General features: G+C 42.1%; 1 long non-coding RNA gene across 1 annotated transcript in view; it reads right to left on the bottom strand.

The window, feature by feature from the left end:
- Positions 1-623: 623 nt before the first annotated feature.
- Positions 624-17,891, bottom strand: part of LOC310714763 — a 203,992-nt gene continuing 186,724 nt past the window's right edge. The window contains exon 11 of the long non-coding RNA XR_014530051.1: positions 624-830. This is a non-coding gene — a long non-coding RNA (uncharacterized lncRNA). The remainder of the gene's footprint in view (positions 831-17,891) is intronic.

The raw sequence follows: 17,891 nt of genomic DNA, 5'->3' as shown, positions 1-17,891 counted from the left end.
GTTTAAGTGCGCAAGAAATGGAGGAAGAATAAACATTACAAGGAACTATTTAGAGAACAGAATTTGTTCTCGTACTGACAAACAAAACCATACATTACCTAGTTCTCATCTGGCAAAAAGACTGTGCCTTACCATTTTTCTCTGTCTTGAATTCACCATCTAGATACTGTGAAGCATCAAAATAAGTCACAGACTGAACCAGGCATAGATGATGAGGAGGCTGATCTAGTGTTCATTTCTGAGGCTAGGGTAAGTGAGATGGGTGGACTAGGTCTGGCCCAGCTTTTCTCAGATTTGGAGCAGCTCCAAAACACTGGCCCAGTCTTTCCTTGGATATGTGTCAACTAGTGCAGCCTGACCCTGTAAATAATCTATTTCAAGGAGTTGGGCCTGCGACTAGACCTAATGGTCAGGGGTCCCTTTACCCCCCCCCCCCACACATATATATATATATATATATATATATATATATATATATATACAGGATTATATCAGTAAAGCAAAAACAAGCAAGTCAATAAACAATTAATCCAGCTCAACACAAACTCATAATCATTAAAAAAAAAAATCAGAAATTGTAGCTGAGCATTAATTAAATGCCACTTGACACCCAGTACATCTGCTGAGTCCCAGGCAGCTTCTTCTTCCATAGCCTAGGCAGCAAACTCCCAGCAGCCACCATTAGTCTTCTGCAGTTATATGCTATAGCTCTCTTTTTTCTTGCCAGTTGGCTGGTTTCCGCTCTCAGCTTCCATTGCTCTGCTCTCCCAAAAATCATAGTCACCAAGAAAATGTCCAGAAATCAACTCAGTCAAAATCAGCGACTACATCTGGAATAGATGCATGTATCAAAAAGGAGGAAAGACCTTTGACTCAGAAAAACCAATGACTAAAAGCATGCATCGACGTGTTTTACGGTGACTTGTCTATATCATGCTTAACCTATATCTGCAGCATTATATGCAAGTTTTGAATGTTGATATAGTAACATTCCCCTCAATGGGGAGCATATCACAGAAAATATATCGCCAAACAAAAGCTATTTGTTGCAATAATTCCTGTGGAGAATTTAGTACAATGGGGGGGATGTAGTACCACTGTTACTTAGCTTTAGTAGGTAATATGTAACCATGTGGATGGTCTTTATTTAAAACCACTGAACTAATTAAGTAAAAAGTAAATCATTGTTAGTATTGTTGGAAGCAGGCTAACAGAGACCTCCTTTTGCCATATATTTTATCCTTGATTTCCTTTGCTGGCATATGTCTGCCAAACTTCATCCATTAACATTTCATTTTCTGTGATTATTCTTGATCTCTAGCTCATAAAGTACACAACATTATCCTTGTCCTGATTGATATACTTAAGCCCAGTTTCTGTCCAAGGTGCCTACCTGCTAGTTTGTGCTGCACAGAGAACTGGTCCATTTAATTACTATTAACCTCACATCTTCACCGCAGTATGCTCACAAGAAACTCATATTCACAGCAAATGGCAGTAATTAGCAAATTGCTCTCATATGGCATGACTCGAGCCTGTCACAAGTGAGTAGTGCAGTCTAACAAGCTGTAACCTGATATAAGCAGGATCTTTTCTACTGCATTTGCAGCAAATTCAGTAATGGATCCTTCACCTGTGAAGTTTTGCACTGGAGTTTCTTGGCTATACAATTCTGATTATCCCCTTGAAAGTGTAAAGGGATAACCCTCCTATTGATCTCTGCAGTACATCAAGCCCACACAACTTGTGACCCACCAAGTAAAACATAAGCCACCAGCCACAGCAGTCAACAAATGGCTTGATAAATGGTCTCTTTGGGACTGTAAAAATGGGGGACAGGAGGTGTCAGACACTTGGAAAGCCATCATCATGATTAGTGGCTACATTCAGATTGGCTGGTCCCTTTGTACAGGACTGCAATACGCCATATGTTCAACTTACTGATAAATGATGGCAACCATAAGTAGCCACAGCAGACTTCTTACGCCTTGCTGAGTGAACTGGGAGGAAGTGAGAAGCAGAAAGAAGGAAGAGGTATCACTGGCTTACAATCCTTTATGAAGGGTGAAAAACAAATATATGAGAGAAATGGGTGGGTGGGAAACTATGGTAGCTCAGTGGTAGAGCAACTGTTTGCATGCAGGAAGTTGCAGGTTCAAACCTTAGCATTATTATTATTATTGTTATTATTATTATTATTATTATTATTATTATTATTATTATTATTATTATTTGTATACCGCCCTATACCTGCAGCTCTCAGGGTGATTACAACATAAAATCACAATATAAAAGCACAAAATACATAACAAAAACAACCCCATAACCCCCTCTCCCCAACACATTTTTAAAGGGCATAGGATGTCAATCAAATCAACCAAAGGCCTGGTTAAAAAGGAAGGTTTTGCCTGGCCCCTAAAGGTGTATAATGAAGGTGCCAGGTGATCCTCCCTGGGGAGAGCATTCCACAAATGGGGAGCCACTTCGGAAAAGGCCCATTCTCGTGTTGCCATCCTTTGGATCTCTCCTGGAGGAGGCACATGAAGAAGGTTCCTTAGAAGTTGTTCTCAGGGTTTGGGTAGGTTCATATGGGAAAAGGCAGTCCTTGAGGTATTGTGGTCCTGAGCCTAGAATGCCCCCTGTCTGAAATCCTGGAAAGCCATTGCCAGTTAGTCTAGACAGTTCTGAGCTAGAAGGATCAATGGTCTGACTTGGTATAACACAGCTTCTACAGAGAAAGAGACAGACAGAAAGGGAGGGTAAGACTATGAATGGCTGTAAGTCACAATGGCTATGTTCAGCCTCCAGTGCTGGGGTCAAAATACCTCTGGATGGGCTGTTGCATTCAGATCCTGCTTGCAGGCTTCCCATAGGCATCTAGCTGGCTTCTGTGAGAACAGAATGCTGGACTAGATAGTCCTTTGCTCTGATCCAGCAGAGATCTTATGGGACAGAAAAATACATTGCTTGTACCTCGTTCTGATAAGGATACAATGCAGATTGCCATGGCAAGAGTTCAGGTTTTGAGTACATTTATTTTGAACAGGCCAGAAGGATTTTTTTTTTTAAGACCCATTATCATGTGCAAAAGGATGGCCGAGAGCCAAAGGATGAAGACTGCCAAGCACAGTTCCTGAAGTTAACTCTAAAATTGATTTCCTCGCTGCAAATATAAAATTCTGTTTTCCTATATCTTCTAATTTTCTTTGGCTTTGGTAACTAAACCCCAGAGAGAAACGGTATTTGTTGATACTTAGGTGATGTATGAATTCTTTGCGCATACAGCTGATATGTTTTCAGAAGCCCTGTAGCATCAACACTACAGGTTTAAATGGATGGTTTGGAAAAGAAATGAAAACTCCTGAATACTGTGTTTTTCAGACTAATATGAGAAACGATTCAGCAGTGTAGAATTAGATTTGTTATCTATCCTTTTCACCAAGATTTCTGCATTTTCATCCTTCCCAGGGAGTAGCCACAAAATTCATCCTCTAAGCTTTGTTTAATGGTTTCAGGTTGCAATATCCTACACACCCTTCCCTGGAAATAAATCAGTGAGGCTTATTCTGAGAGACATGTGTAGGATTGTGTAAGAAGCCTCAGCATGGGGATTGATTCTCACTCGGTTTGCATGCCTATGTACATAAAGGAGAGGGAGAATGGATGAGCAGTGGAACCAGATCAAAACAGAAGCAATGGCATATGAATTGTCTTTGAGAAAAGACCATTCATTGGGAACAAACTCAAGGAGCAAAATCAGACCCTGGTACATAGAACTACCTCAATTTCAAAATGTTGGTACTGACCAACCATTTTGGTGAAATGCCAGCATTATAGACAGGGCCGTCTTAAGCATATCTGGCACTGTGGTGCAAAGCTCCAGCGCCCCGCCCCGCCCCCCCTGTTTCCCAGAGTTGTTGACCTTTTTTTAGGGAGGTAGGGAGGATGGTGCTGCCGGCGGGGCTGGAGAGGAGGCGGGCAGTGGCTGGAGGGCGGCTCCTCTGGCAGGGAAGAGGCGGAGGCTGGCCGCTTCATGCCATGGTGGCCACAGCAGACGGAGGCTCCGGACATGGCACTGCTTTGGCATGGGCGGCATGACGGAGGCGGGCAAGGGCCTCCACCTCTTCCCTGGTGCCCTCCAGAACTTGGTGCCCTACCACCCCATGCCACTAGCCTCTATGGGTAAGTCCCCCCTGATTATAGATATGACTAAGAGGTTTTTTTCTTTTCCCTCTTTATGTAGTCCTTTTAGGGTCACTGTCTCAGTAAGCGTTGATAAACCTCGAGAGGTGGGTTTTTGGTTTTGGTGTTTTGAGAAACCAGTTTTCGTGTGCTCCATCTTATTAGTTCCTATGTGCAGAATATAAGGAATGTCAATGAGAGTTTAGTGCCAGTGTGAAATCACAACCCTTGTCAATGCTGCACACAACCTCAAGAAGCACTCACAGCTGCAGACATTGCTCCCCTCTTGTTCCATCACATCACAGCTCTATTACAAAGGTGGGGAGGAAACTGGATAACCTGCTCCACAGTGATAGGGTATATCTTTCAGAGGAGGGTGTGACACTTTCCATGGGGATCTGCAGCAAGGATTAAGGGGTGCAGTCACCGCTTGTGGCAGATGCAGTGTGGTTTCAAAGGAGAAAAATTTAAATCAAGACTCTGAAAACATATCTTCAGGCATCTGCTACAATGAAGGAAAGCTTCCCCAGAACTGCCCCTTCCAAGGTTGTGTGTTTAGAAGGCATAGGGGGTTTTCTGTCTGGCCTTGAGACTATCCCCATGCATCCCCTCCCCAGCCACACCCCCTCTCTCAAGAGCTCATATTTCACGAGCCTTGCTTGGTCCTCTCCTTGAGTGTTTTTGCCACCTGGAATGTGTCCTTGATCTCTGATAATCCTTCTTGCTTCTTTGATGGAAGATAGAGACAGCTGGGGGGTGGTACATGCATGGGTGCATGTAGAAATTACCCTACTATACAAAAGTAAACTTCATATTCTACCTTTGGCCACTTCTGTCTCTGGCTTTGCCTGATATGTGATCCCCAAAAGGTTGCTTTAAAAAACTGTTCTCCTTCCCTGCTTTAATGTGAAGGGCCAAGGGTAGGAGAAAGACTGGCCATCAGTCTTGGGCCACAGAAGCTCAGCCAGAAAAGTGGAATGACCAGAACTCCATGAGCTGATAAGCATGTCACCCACACCAGAGGAAGGATGTTGCTTCCGTTTAGCTATTTATCTATTGCAAATAATGTTTTACAAAACCATTGCCTATTTAAGGTCCAGATATGTGACTCTTGCCTCTTTATTCTATTTTTAATAATATTTTATTGGTTTTCATTATAACAAACATCTTCTAACAATGAACATTAAGAAATAAAAAAATAAAAAATTGAACTGTATCATTTTGCATAATGTTTGTATATTCAATACAGTACCAAAATTTGGAATTTCTCCAATCCCCCGACTTCCCTCTACCCCCTCCATGGTTCCATTATTCCTCTTGCCTCTTTATTCTGGTGGTATGAGTGAAAATCAAATTAGTGTAGCTTCTCCTGGCATGGAGGTAGAAAAGTCTTCACTCGCTTAATTTCCGTGTTATAAATGCTCAGGTGCTGCAGAAAAGCTAGTAACCAAGGTCTCGGGTCACTTGAATTTCTTACCCACCCACTGACTAATTGCCTCTGGTGCTCAGGAACAGAAGACACCTGCAAATTGTTACTGCATTGCATGCAGTGCCATTATATGACTTGGCAGAGAGCAGCTATCTGTAACCCCTACACAACAAAAGTGTGCACAAATGGGGGAAAGCATACAACCAGCAGAAAACAGTAGGGGGGGTAGGTGCACCAGCGACAACTGATAATGGACTGCAGCTGTGTATATCAAGTAGCAGTGGAAAATCAATATAAAGACTAATTTGAGTCTGTTGTGTTCATAAAAAGTTGCAAAGGAAAACTTGTAGAAAAATGAGGAACTTGGCTTTTATAGAACTCTGAAAGGGGAGCACAGTCTTGTTACCATAAACTCCCAGATGACCTGGATGTTCATTTGGTCATCTGGATTTGTTTGCTGAAGCTTTATGGGAAGGTTAGACAATGCTGGCTATTTATTACGCATTCATTTTTATTAGTTTACAGAAAGACTACAGGGGTGTTCATACATTACCTTGGGCCAGGTTCAGATGCTCCTGAGAAAATGTTTACGTGTGGCGATTTTAAAATTCACCACATGTACTTGTACCCTGAAGGTAAAAGGTAATGGTAAAGGGATCCCTGACCGTTAGGTCCAGTCGCGGACGACTCTGTGTTGCAGCGCTCATCTCGCTTTATTGGCCGAGGGAGCTGGCATACAGCTTCCGGGTCATGTGCCCAGCATGACTAAGCCGTTTCTGGTGAACCAGAGCAGTGCACAGAAATGCGGTTACCTTCCTGCTACATGCACTTTGACGTCCTTTCGAACTGCTAGGTTGGCAGGAGCAGGGACCGAGCAATGGGAGCTCACCCCATCGCTTGGATTCGAACCTCCGACCTTCTGATCAGCAAGCCCTAGGCTCTGTGGTTTAACCCACAGCACCACCTGTGACCCCTGTAGGTAGAAGTACTCAAACTTCCCAGTGCATTTGCCCCTATCACTTTCTGTATCTGGAAAAGTCTGATGGGGTTGAGGTGTAGGGAACTGGTTGTTTTGCAAGAGCACCAAATCAGCTTGAATTGTGCAACCTGATCTTGCCAGTATGTGATTGAATCCCACCCAGAAAAAGGACAATCTGGAAGCCCAGCTGAATATTAGAGGGAAGTCATTTGTTTAGAATCCAATGGCAATGCAGCTGGGTGGTTCTGTGTGAGCTTTTCTTGCTCATTAACTGACAAGGTGGACAAACCTATGCTAGTCTGTTCAGCATTAAGTTGAAAGTAACTCAGCTCCTCAGCAAATGTGTATGGCAGTGAAGCCATTACACATGATGATTTTAGACATGTCAGTGTGACATAGATCACATCACAACAAGCAAGACCTTGGGGGCATAAAATATTCCAGCCATGACTCCACTTTCCCCAATCTGCATTTAGCACCGTGGGGGCTCTTGTGTGAACGTCAAGTGGCTGCTCTGGCAGGCCAGCTGAGCAGTGCTGCTGTTTTATGTGTTCACGTTGCCTTGAAAAGCAAAGAATGGTTGGGAGGGCATTTTAGATGCCTTGCTTCCCACAGCATTGATCTCATTTAGCAGCTCAGACTGGAATTCAAAATCAATATAAATTTTATTTCAAGAATATGAAAATATTTTACCAGCAGCTGGTGAATGTTGCCTAGAGGAACAATTGTGTGTGAGGGTTTTGTTTCTGCTTTTTTAATTAATCGTATCGAGCTAAAGAAGTCCCACTTAAATTGATGGAATGCTTTCGCTCTTGTTTCTACTACTACAACACAGCTTTAACAGCAGAAACACTCCAAATCTCAAATAAAGGCATAACCTCAAAAGCAGCTTTCTAAAGCATTTCCATACAACTGGTTTATTACAGAGCAAGGGTGGGGATCCTATAACAGCCTGAGGGCCACAATCCCAGATGGGCAACCATTCGAGAGCCACAAGCTAGCCGGGGTTGCAGCAACGGATATGTGCACTAGGCTATAGCCCAACCACACAAACATGAGAGATTTCTACTCATCTCTATCAGACAAACATGAGGTCTTGTTACAGCTGAAGGACACATTCCACCTAATAAAAGAATTGGGAGGTGTGAAGTAAAGCCCATGAGGGAAGTGGACTAAGAAGACTGGATAAGGCCTGGGAAGAAGTGTGGCCTGGAGGGCAGGGAGCCTCCCAGGAGCCCCAAGATTGCAGGTTAATTGTAGAGAAACAAGATTTAGACAAATGGGACCCCCCCCCAAAAAAAATAATCCATAGTTGTGTATATAGTTTAGGGCAGGCTTCCTCAACCTCGGCCCTCCAGATGTTTTGAGACTAAACTTCCCATCATCCCTGACCAGTGGTCCTGCTAGCTAGGGATCATGGGAGTTGTAGGCCAAAAACATCTGGAGGGCCGAGGTTGAGGAAGCCTGGTTTAGGATGTGTGAATTGAATGGGATTGTTTAGAGCAGTTATGGTAAACATTGTATTTTTGGTACAGCAGCCACATTTACCCTTAGCCAATCATCTGGGGCCCACGCAACAGAGATGGTGCAGGCCACACACAACAAATTATCAATCTGATGACTAAGAATGGGACCATTTACCGATACATCTCTATCAGGGCACCTGGGTGGCAGAGTGGTTTAAACTTTTTGCCATCAAATAGGTGATGTCTTGGTGTGTGGGCAGGGGACCCTTGGTTGACAGCCTGTCTCTATGCTGATCTAAGATAGTCCTATATTTTCAAATGTCCTCTTTAAAATATAAAAAATTGTAAATTTCCACATTCAGGGTTTTTTGTGGGGATTTTTTAAACATTTGTCTGCAGAAGTATTTTACTGAAATACTAGGACTGTGCAGGTGCTTGTGTAGAATATATTTAAAAGTCCTTCTGTTTGCAATTAGTTTTTGTACATATATCCAAGGCCTTCCATGGGAGATTCACAAGGACAAATTGTGTGCCTGAAAATTATTGTTTTCTACCTTGTGTCCTTAGACAATCACTAAACACAGCATCCTTCGTATCCTTAGATGACACTTAAAAGATTTTTAATTGTACCACATCTGATTAATTAATCCCTTCCTTCACATTAATGTTGTACCCAGGAACCTTGTGTTCATAAGTGAGCTATAAAAAACATCTTACCTCCTTGCGCATTCAGTTTTTCCAGCTTGTTAATTAAAAAGTAATATAGCTTCGATTCATTCCATTCTTAAGAAATAAGAACTGGGAGCATTATGATCACAATTATTAATGAACCTCCATTTGAAAATTGCTTTTTTATGATGTGCATGAAGAACAGAGAATAACAGTATAACAAATAGGTAAAACAAATGGCAAATGGAGCGTTGCCAGATTTAGATTATGGTGATTAGAAATATGGAAGATTATTGGTGAAGTAGCCAAAAGTACTTTAATATTTAATGTGGAAGTAAAACGCTTTTGACGGATTCCCACTAATTTACAACCACTGTTAGCACAAATTGAGGTGCAGTGGTGAGATAATACTTATCAGTTAGCAAAGAAATTGTACTGATGGTATGCAAGCAGTTGCCCATTCAGTTCAAAGAACACATGGCTTGAATGATTGCTCAGTTCTGCAAAGTCTTTTCGTCCTGCTGGAATGACAAATGCTCACTATTCTGTTCTATTGATTTTCATTCTAATATATTGTGGAAGATTCTTGTTTTGGTACAACAGTAGGCAATCACTGCTAATTCTTTCCCTTCCATCCTGTTCTGCATAGCAGTGCAATATTTGTCTCACAGTCCTCTGTGCTCCATGATATTTTGGATGTCCGCAAAAGAGGAAGGGTCTTCTGCTGTTGTTGTTTTCTGCAATGTGGCACTGACACATTAATAGTGAATTAAGAGGAGAATTTGCACTGAACTCTCTGCTGCATAATTTGTTTGGTGATGTTTTCCCCAATAACCCTGCATGTTTTGTCTGCACAACTCGTTCGGGTTTCAGAGGAGGAGGTGGGGAAGGTGAGTTGTAATGCAGAAGACGTGCCCCCTCCCAGGATAAGATGTATTATTTAGATGATGATGATGATGGCCAGCCACTCTGGGCAGCTCCCAAGAGAACACTAAAAACAGAATCAAACTTCAAACATTAAAAACTTCCCTAAACAGGGCTGCCTTCAGAAGTCTTCTAAAAGTCAGATAGTTGTTTATTTCCTTGACATCTGATGGGAGGGCCATTCCACAGGGCAGGCACCACTACTGAGAAGGCCCTCTGCCTGGTTACCTGTAACCTCACTTCTCACAGTGAGGGAACAGTCAGAAGGCCCTTGGCACTGGACCTTGGTGGAATGATGGGGGTGGAGACACTCCTTCAGGTATACTGGGCCAAGGCTGTTTGTGAGGTCTTCCTGCCTCAATTCCATCACCTGCCTGAAAGGAATGATTGGGACCCTGCATCAGAGTGTCTTTCTCCACCACCCCTGTTAATTGTTACCATGCCCAGCTGCAAAAGGCATTCATACAATTACTGCCCTCTTTTTTCAAGCTGGGAGGTAGTTGTGCTATGATGTCATGCCTGTGCCCACAGAGTGGAACCAGCAGAATGGCTCCCAGGCAAGACTAGAGAAGATAGAAAGGTGGTACAACAAATAGACAACCTCCTGCTGCTCCCCCTTTTCTTTGCAAAAATCCAGCAGGAAGCAATTTCAACTCAATAAATTGCCAATACTGCCTAGCACAAGCTTCTCCTCCTTTCCACCCCTTCAAATGCCATTATTTGGACTATCACACAATGCCACCCCTCTTAAACTGTTCAAGTTTTAGTCTTTTAAATGCTATGATTGCTGTGCTAGACCTTCATTCATTTCCAAAAAACCAGCCCCACAAGAATGCTCACAAGCAGCATCAATAGAAAGTACGTCACATAGAGGCAAAGTTAATTTGGCACATTCCCAGGGCACCATTGTACAAAAAAGCAGGACCAAAATGAAATCAGAATATTTTTGAGAGAGAAGACTGCCATCTGCAGAGTACCATACATGACCAACTTACATATCAAAGAAAGCATTTTGTTAGCATTCTCAACTAAATAGCGAGACTGCCCAAGTATTACTGCATAACTAATTTAGATTATTTATTACCATTGATAACACATAAAGAGAGGGAAGGAAGCCTGTCTTTAGTCCTAAGAAGCAGGCTGAGTCTACCAATGTCATTGGGAAAACTATCTTTCTACACAATCAGCTGAACACATTTTGACAAAGAGATCAATGTGAAATAAGGAACGTTTTGATGTTTTTATATTTTACGCTCTGCAGATTAGAAAGTCAATTTATACTGCCGAAGTACAGACCTAGCCTTCATGCTTCTCTGGGACCTTTCACAAGGTCTCTAAAAGCCCTCATTGGCATGAACTGAGTTGATCTAGCTTTCAGCAAAGATATAAAAGCTGCTTTATACGGAATCATACAAAAAACTTCCTCAGTCCCAGTACTGTAGCCGTGACTCTCCAGGAGCCTTAAGAACTCATTTGCAATGCTGCCACCTAAGCAACTATAATGATTTATAACAAAAAATTTTTTTTAAAAAACTGTCTTTAATTGCCCCATTATTGGTTGCATCATGGGAGTAAAGTGCTCAGTCTATGCAGTTTTATTATAACCTATTTTCTAGTAAAATATCCCAAGCAGCTTACATATAGAGAATAAACTACACTCAACAACAAAATTATAAGATGCACAAACTTTCTTGCTATGGGCAAGGACTATTAATTAGCCAATCAGAGATAGACAATCTTTTTACAAAAGTGTGCAAGCAAGCAATCTAGGCAATCTCTTGTATGAAACAGAAGTACAATGTTATTGTAGCTCAGTATACTGCAACTAACTGACATGCAGAAGTTCCAGTGCCAATTTCTGACATCTCTAGGTAAGGAATGCCACTTGTCTGAAACTCTGACAAGTTAGGCCATCCTTTAAACAATGCAGATCGGTTTTTTCCTCACACAGGTAAAATTCAGCTGGTGGTGACTCACAGGTGAAATCGGAGGTCTAGAGGTACCCCAAGGCTGCTCTAAGCATGTGTGTTGCCTTGACCCTGCAATTGAGGGTGGCCAGGGCCACGCACTGTCAGCACACCCAACGGCATGCATGTACAGCTGCTGTGAAATTGGGGGGAGGCCTTTCATTGGAAATATCAGGGGCTGGCCCCCTGCTCCCCCTTCGGCATCCGTGGCTCTAAGTTCTGCACAGTGTTGACTCTCACAGTCTTTTAGGTATCTGAAAAGTCTTTGCTGTTTTAAAATAAAGCCAGGAACTGTCAGGGTCAAAGCAAAGCAAATGCCCCATAGATCTTCCCAGGTAGTTCAATATTACAGATGAATCTAATGAGCTTCCTCTTTATCTTGCTAGCCTCTGAGCTCTGTGTTGTCCTTTTAACAACTAAAACATTCACAAATTTCACTCCACTCTGGTCAATGGAATTGGCAGTTTATGTTTATTTAAGGGTTAGCTAATCAATGATCAGCTTCCTTGAGTTTATCAGCTTTTGTGGTGAAGAACACATGCACAGCTCACGTTCTTTTATTAATGTGAAGGACTGTATCTGCAGCACCAGCTGAATTTTACCCGTGTGAGGAAAAAACCAATCTGCATTACTTAAAGGATGGTCTAACTTTCCAAAGGACGTCTAACTTTCCAACAAGAGCTATATACAGTTGTATAATGAAAGAGGGGAGAAGATGTTTACAGAGAGATGTTGTTGGCATCTGTCTGTCAGAGGCAGGTGATCTATAAATGCACCACAACAACCTTGGCACAAAGCTTTGCTTAAAATATGTGTCAATAGGAAACAGAGCCGTCAAGCTTCTACATTAGTCAATTCATCTAAAACTGCAGTACTTCATTCTCTCACTTTCTGTAGAAAATCCAGACAAAGTTATTTACCGGTCTGCTGGATTCCAGTGTCTTCTGTGTTCTTGTTGTTTTTTTCTGACCTGATTTGTGCAGTGATTGGATAAATAGTCTAAGGGAGGGCAGCTCAAAAAGCAAACTCACCCCACTCAAATAGGCTGGCCCCATTTGGTGGTTGATTCAGTCTCCCTCCAACTGGACCTGACCCAAAATGGGCCTCCCATCCCATCTCCTCCCATCTCTGTCACACACACCATCTCAAAAACCTCCAAAAAGAATCCCACTAAAAATAAAGGCTTTATAAGATAGTAAGGACATATTCCTTTTAAAGCAAGCAGTTCAATTTCAAGAGGGTTGTAGAAAGTTTTTGCTTTGTGCTTAGTTAACCACTCTGCTGAAGTGTTTTGAGTTTTATTGCACTTTGGAATTCAGTACCTCTCCCGTCTCTCTATAGGTTATATTCCATTCCAGAAAAATAGAAATGTATTCTGGTGCTGAACTGTGCTCCATTGTAACTCTAAAGAACAAACCACAGCTGTCTGGGTCTTAAGAGAGCTAGCAGCCATCTTACTGCTTTGCTACATTAAAAATGTACGGCCCACAAAGCTGGATGAGGGGAGAAGGATGACTAAAGCACACTTTCCACTTCAGGTCTGCAGCTTCTGTGCTAATGTTGAGCCTTAATGTGTTTAGACAGTTATTTTACAGGAATGTTCAGAAGCAACAAATATATTTCATGCTTTTGTGGCGTTACAGTAGTATTTTTTCTTCTTTTGCTAATGTAATGAAATGTACACCCACGCTGAGCATACATAAAAAGCATGTAACTGAGGATATAGAAAAGGGACATGCCACTTAGACAGTCTGTCCTGCTGTTAGTTAGGGGCTTATTTGTTTGTTGCTGTTTTTACTAAATTTGGACCCAAAAAGGCTGCTGTGTGAGTTGATTTCCCAAATGGCAAGCTGCCATGGAAGTCCCAAAATTGCAGTTTTTATCATCACAGCATTGCAGGGGCTGAAAAACTTGCACTTCTCTCCTACAGCCTATCTCAAAATAGGGGCATACACTAAAGTTCTGTTCCTTCCACTGACCATTCTCAATCAATTAATGAGAAAAGAAATTGCATTCAAAAATGGTCATTATTGTTGTTGTTTAGTTGTTTAGTCGTGTCCAACTCTCTGTGACCCCATGGACCAGAGCACGCCAGGTCATAGGAGGGGGAAAATGCTGGTTAAATTATCATGGATGGGCTCTGGGGTTTTTTGATGTGCTTACCTTACTTTCAAGCCACCCAAGGGGTTTTGTGACATTTTAAAGCACATTCAAAGCACATTCCCCCCCACCCCAAAGAATTCAGAAAACTATAGTTCATTAAGGGCTGCTGTGAATTGTAACTGTGTGGAGCAAACTACAGTGTCCAGAATTATTTGAGGGGGGAAATGTGCTTCAAATGCAATGTAGAGGTATAGTGTGCACATTGCCTCTCTTTCATGCAAATTGCCTCATGTAGTCTGAGTTCTGTTGCCTTTCCAGGTACCTGCACTTTCTGAAAATCCCATGCCATCCTTTTAAGTGTGAGAAGCTGGAGAGGCTGTTTACTGGGCTCCTGAAAGCTGTCCATTTTTAGCAAGTGTGTTTACTTTTAAAGAAATCTGGAGTATGCCAGTATCAAGTTGGCTAATTATTCTCCCTTCAAAACCTCAGTGCTGTTCCCCAACACCACCCTTCTCATTTGAATGACTGAATCTTGAATTTTTCAGGAAAATGTCGCCATCCCAATTATTATCCTTTTGACTCCTCATTTTCTGCACATGTTTGAGATTCATCCCACCTCTCTCACTTTCATTGTATCCCTAGTAATTGAATGCATCTACTGGCTTCCAACCAAAGAGTCAGCATAAATTGTTACAAGGGCAACCAGCTTATACCATTGACTGGCTAAAACATCCAGAGAGATTTTCAGCTCGAAACAAAGAATACACCGCTATAGTCATTAAGGTGCTTCAAAGAGCCACCAGATTAAGAGCATCCCCACTGGTGTCACTATTGTCCTCTGAGAGATTTGATTCCACTGCTTATAAACAGTCCAATAATAGAAGGATAATGGCCAAATACAATTTCATGGTACGCTCATTGTGGCACGATCTCGTTGGACATGGATCACATTCAATTGCCACCAGCATGAAGCATAATACATGGTCTCATGAATAGTGATAGCTGGGAGCTCTTTGATTTGGCCATTCGAAAGCAGTCTGGCTTTGGCCAAAAGGGCTAGGTAAACATAACCTAGGTATATGCTGAATCTAAGAAGACACATTATGAAGGAACAGATGGAGTAGCAGCAGCAGCCCCACCAGAAAAAAAAATATTGTGGTGGGAGCATAAAAGGTGGAGGATCTTGGGAGGGAGGGACCAATCTGTGCCCTACTTCTTTGATTTCTGGAAGAGAAATGGTTTCTTTTACACAATTTCCCCATCCCATTATAGACTTGCTGTGATTACTATCGATCAGCAGCAATGTGTGTGTGGTTGTGCAGAGGCATGGAGCCACCCTCCCAACCCGGACATTGCTGCTGCTTACCTAGATCGAGTCAAGTGCAAGGGCAAGGTTGTTGATTGAATCAGTATCAGGAAGGTGACTCTGTGACTCTGCTCCACCACAAGGAGCCATTACTGCTATAGTTTTTGATTGAGTTAACTTTCAGGAAAGTATGCTTTGGATTGTACCCTTATTTTAATTTCTTGTTTATTGCACAGTTGTAATTTGCATGTAAAAGTGCATCTGCTTCAAATAACCACATCCTTCTGATGCTTTATGTGAAGGTAGTCTTGGCAGAGTTGACAGAACAGAGTCTGTGGGACATGTTGCTTGTGAAGCAGTTGTGCTTACATTGAAGTTAGAAGGAGGTTTTGCTTCACAGTAGTGCCCAGGGAACACCTAATCTGGAAAATGGGGGAAAGCTCAAATAGATATGGGGTTTGTCCATATCTGAGCATTCTTTACCTGTTAATCCACTTATTCCCCATTTGAGTCAGACCAGAGTAGTCCACACCAGGCTTTATTTGCATTTGTATATGAGGGACAACTTTGGTCTTTTCTGTTCACACCAGTTGGTGTTGCCTTTGGTCTTTATCCCACTTTATAGTTTGTTGATTCTATTAGGCTGATTAAGTACTGACTGGGCACACACTCCAACAGCTGTGCCACCCAAGAAGTGTGCAAAAGCACTTAGTCAGGGAACTGTAAATTCTCAGCAGACACTTTTTCAGTTTTCTGATTTTGTGCAAATCTAAGGGATCAAAAGAACACACACACACACACACACAGGAGGGCACCTGAGGTTAAGAGCACAGTCAGAAAAGATGAACACAGTTGTAAATTCTCATCACACACTTTTCAGATTGCTGCCAATATCTGGTGTAGAATTTTTCAGTGTGGTTTGCTTGCGCTGTTTTCTGGTTTTGTGCAAATGTGAGAGATCATAAGAAATAAGTATCTCCATCCAGGAGCACACCAGAAATAGTTACAAACACAAGTGTAAAAGAAATGAAACCGCTGAAGAAGTAGCAGGGATAAAAGGGGGAATAGCAGAGAGTAACAATTGATCCCACCCCCAAACACCAAAGCAAATTGTGAACCTGAGTAGAGCAGTTTGGAGCCTGATTTTCCCCAATTTATCAGATTATCCTTGCATTGAGTAAATCCAAATTTACAAGGTGTTTGAGGGTAATGTCATGTGTACTACATAAATTAAATGGGAACACGAACAGTGGCAAGTGCACAGTAAACTATGGCTTGGAGAAGCCCCTGGTGAGGTAGTGCTCTGTGCCTGACCCAAAGGCCCTGATGAGGAAACTGAGCAGTGTTTAAAATTACTTATTCCTTTCAATGAAAGGCCAACTTCCTCTCTGCTTATGTTTTCCCTAGTATTTGTGTGCCTGTACTACAGCAGACCTTCGTTCAAGACCCCAAGGCCCTGACAAGGAGACTGAACAGCCTTTAAAATTACTTGTTTCTTTCCATGAAAGGCCAGCCTCCTCTCTGGTTGTGTTTCACCTAGTATTTCAACAAAAATCATTAGCATTTTATGTTCCATTTTCCAGTAATTTGTGGGAAAAGCAGGAAGGATGTCACCTTTGGGAGTCTAGAAGCCAAAATGTTTGACCTGAGAAGGTTGCAGTGACTGCTCTGGTCTTATTCGTCTTCTGCTTTTCCCAGTGAATCCTATGAATAATAAATAGAGTTTCGCAGCAGGAGGTCTTTGGAGGTGCTTTACATGGCAAAAGAACGTAACAGCACAGCAGAGCTCGACTCTGAAAGCTAATAAATCAAGGAAGAGTCTATGCGGTAAAATTGCAACACAAGCACAACTTGTAAACAAAGAAGAAATCATTGCATTTCCCTTTGTTTTATTCTGTGCATACTTTATGCTGGCAAAAATACATCGTTAGTACCCTTTTATGAAATACACTCCTTTTTTAAAGGCTGGGGCAGGTGTTTTCAGCTTGCATGTGTATTAAAAATCCAGGTACTTTTTATGGTAATTTTTTTTTATGAGGGTTGCAATTGTAAACGTGCACAGCAGAAATTTTCACTGCATTCAGCAGTACTTACTTCTGAGTAAACATATTTGGGATCAGGCTTCTTGACATGATTTCATCGTTTATATTTTCACAAAGGTAAACCTTAAGCTGAAACAGAAACTGCTTGGGTCCTTTTTTTATGAGACTTTTAAAAGCCCAGATCATCACACAAAAATAAGAACCAAAAGGATTCTTTACCTACTTGTAGGCCCTTTGAAACTTATTGAATTCTTCCCTCTGTTCAGCCTCTGAGTGCCATTGCTTATGTAGCCAAAACAACAACACTCTTGCGCAAGGGAGAGGTTCCAGCAGGTTTGCAGAAGTTCTGAAGAATCTACAGTGGTACCTCGGGTTAAGAACTTAATTCGTTTTGGAGGTTCGTTCTTAACTTAACCTGAACTGTTCCGAACCTGAGGTACCACTTTAGCCAATGGAGCCTCCCGCTGCTGCTGCTGCGCCGCCACTGTGTAATTTCTATTCTCATCCTGAAGCAAAGTTCTTAACCCGAGGTACTATTTCTGGGTTAGTGGAGTCTGTAACCTGAAGCGCCTGTAACCCGAGGTACCACTGTATAGGAAAACCCCTAGAGGGCATGAAGCCTGATTATTCCATTGGGTATGTGTGTGGGGGAATGGAAAAGTAGAATTGAATGAAGCAACTGGAATCCTGATCAGAGAGCACTGCATATTGTAACATTTTGTTGCGGCTACCATTTGCAAAAGCCTCAAACCCGCCCGACAGCTTTCAGTGCAACACACATGTCTTTGAAGAATCATTGCCAAGAGCAATGCCAAGATTTCATG

This window comes from Podarcis liolepis, assembly GCF_965112155.1.
Source record: "Podarcis liolepis genome assembly, chromosome: 9".
NCBI lineage: Eukaryota > Metazoa > Chordata > Lepidosauria > Squamata > Lacertidae > Podarcis > Podarcis liolepis.
The sequence above is the reverse complement of the archived record's forward strand: the minus strand, read 5'-3'. Positions and strand labels throughout refer to the sequence as shown.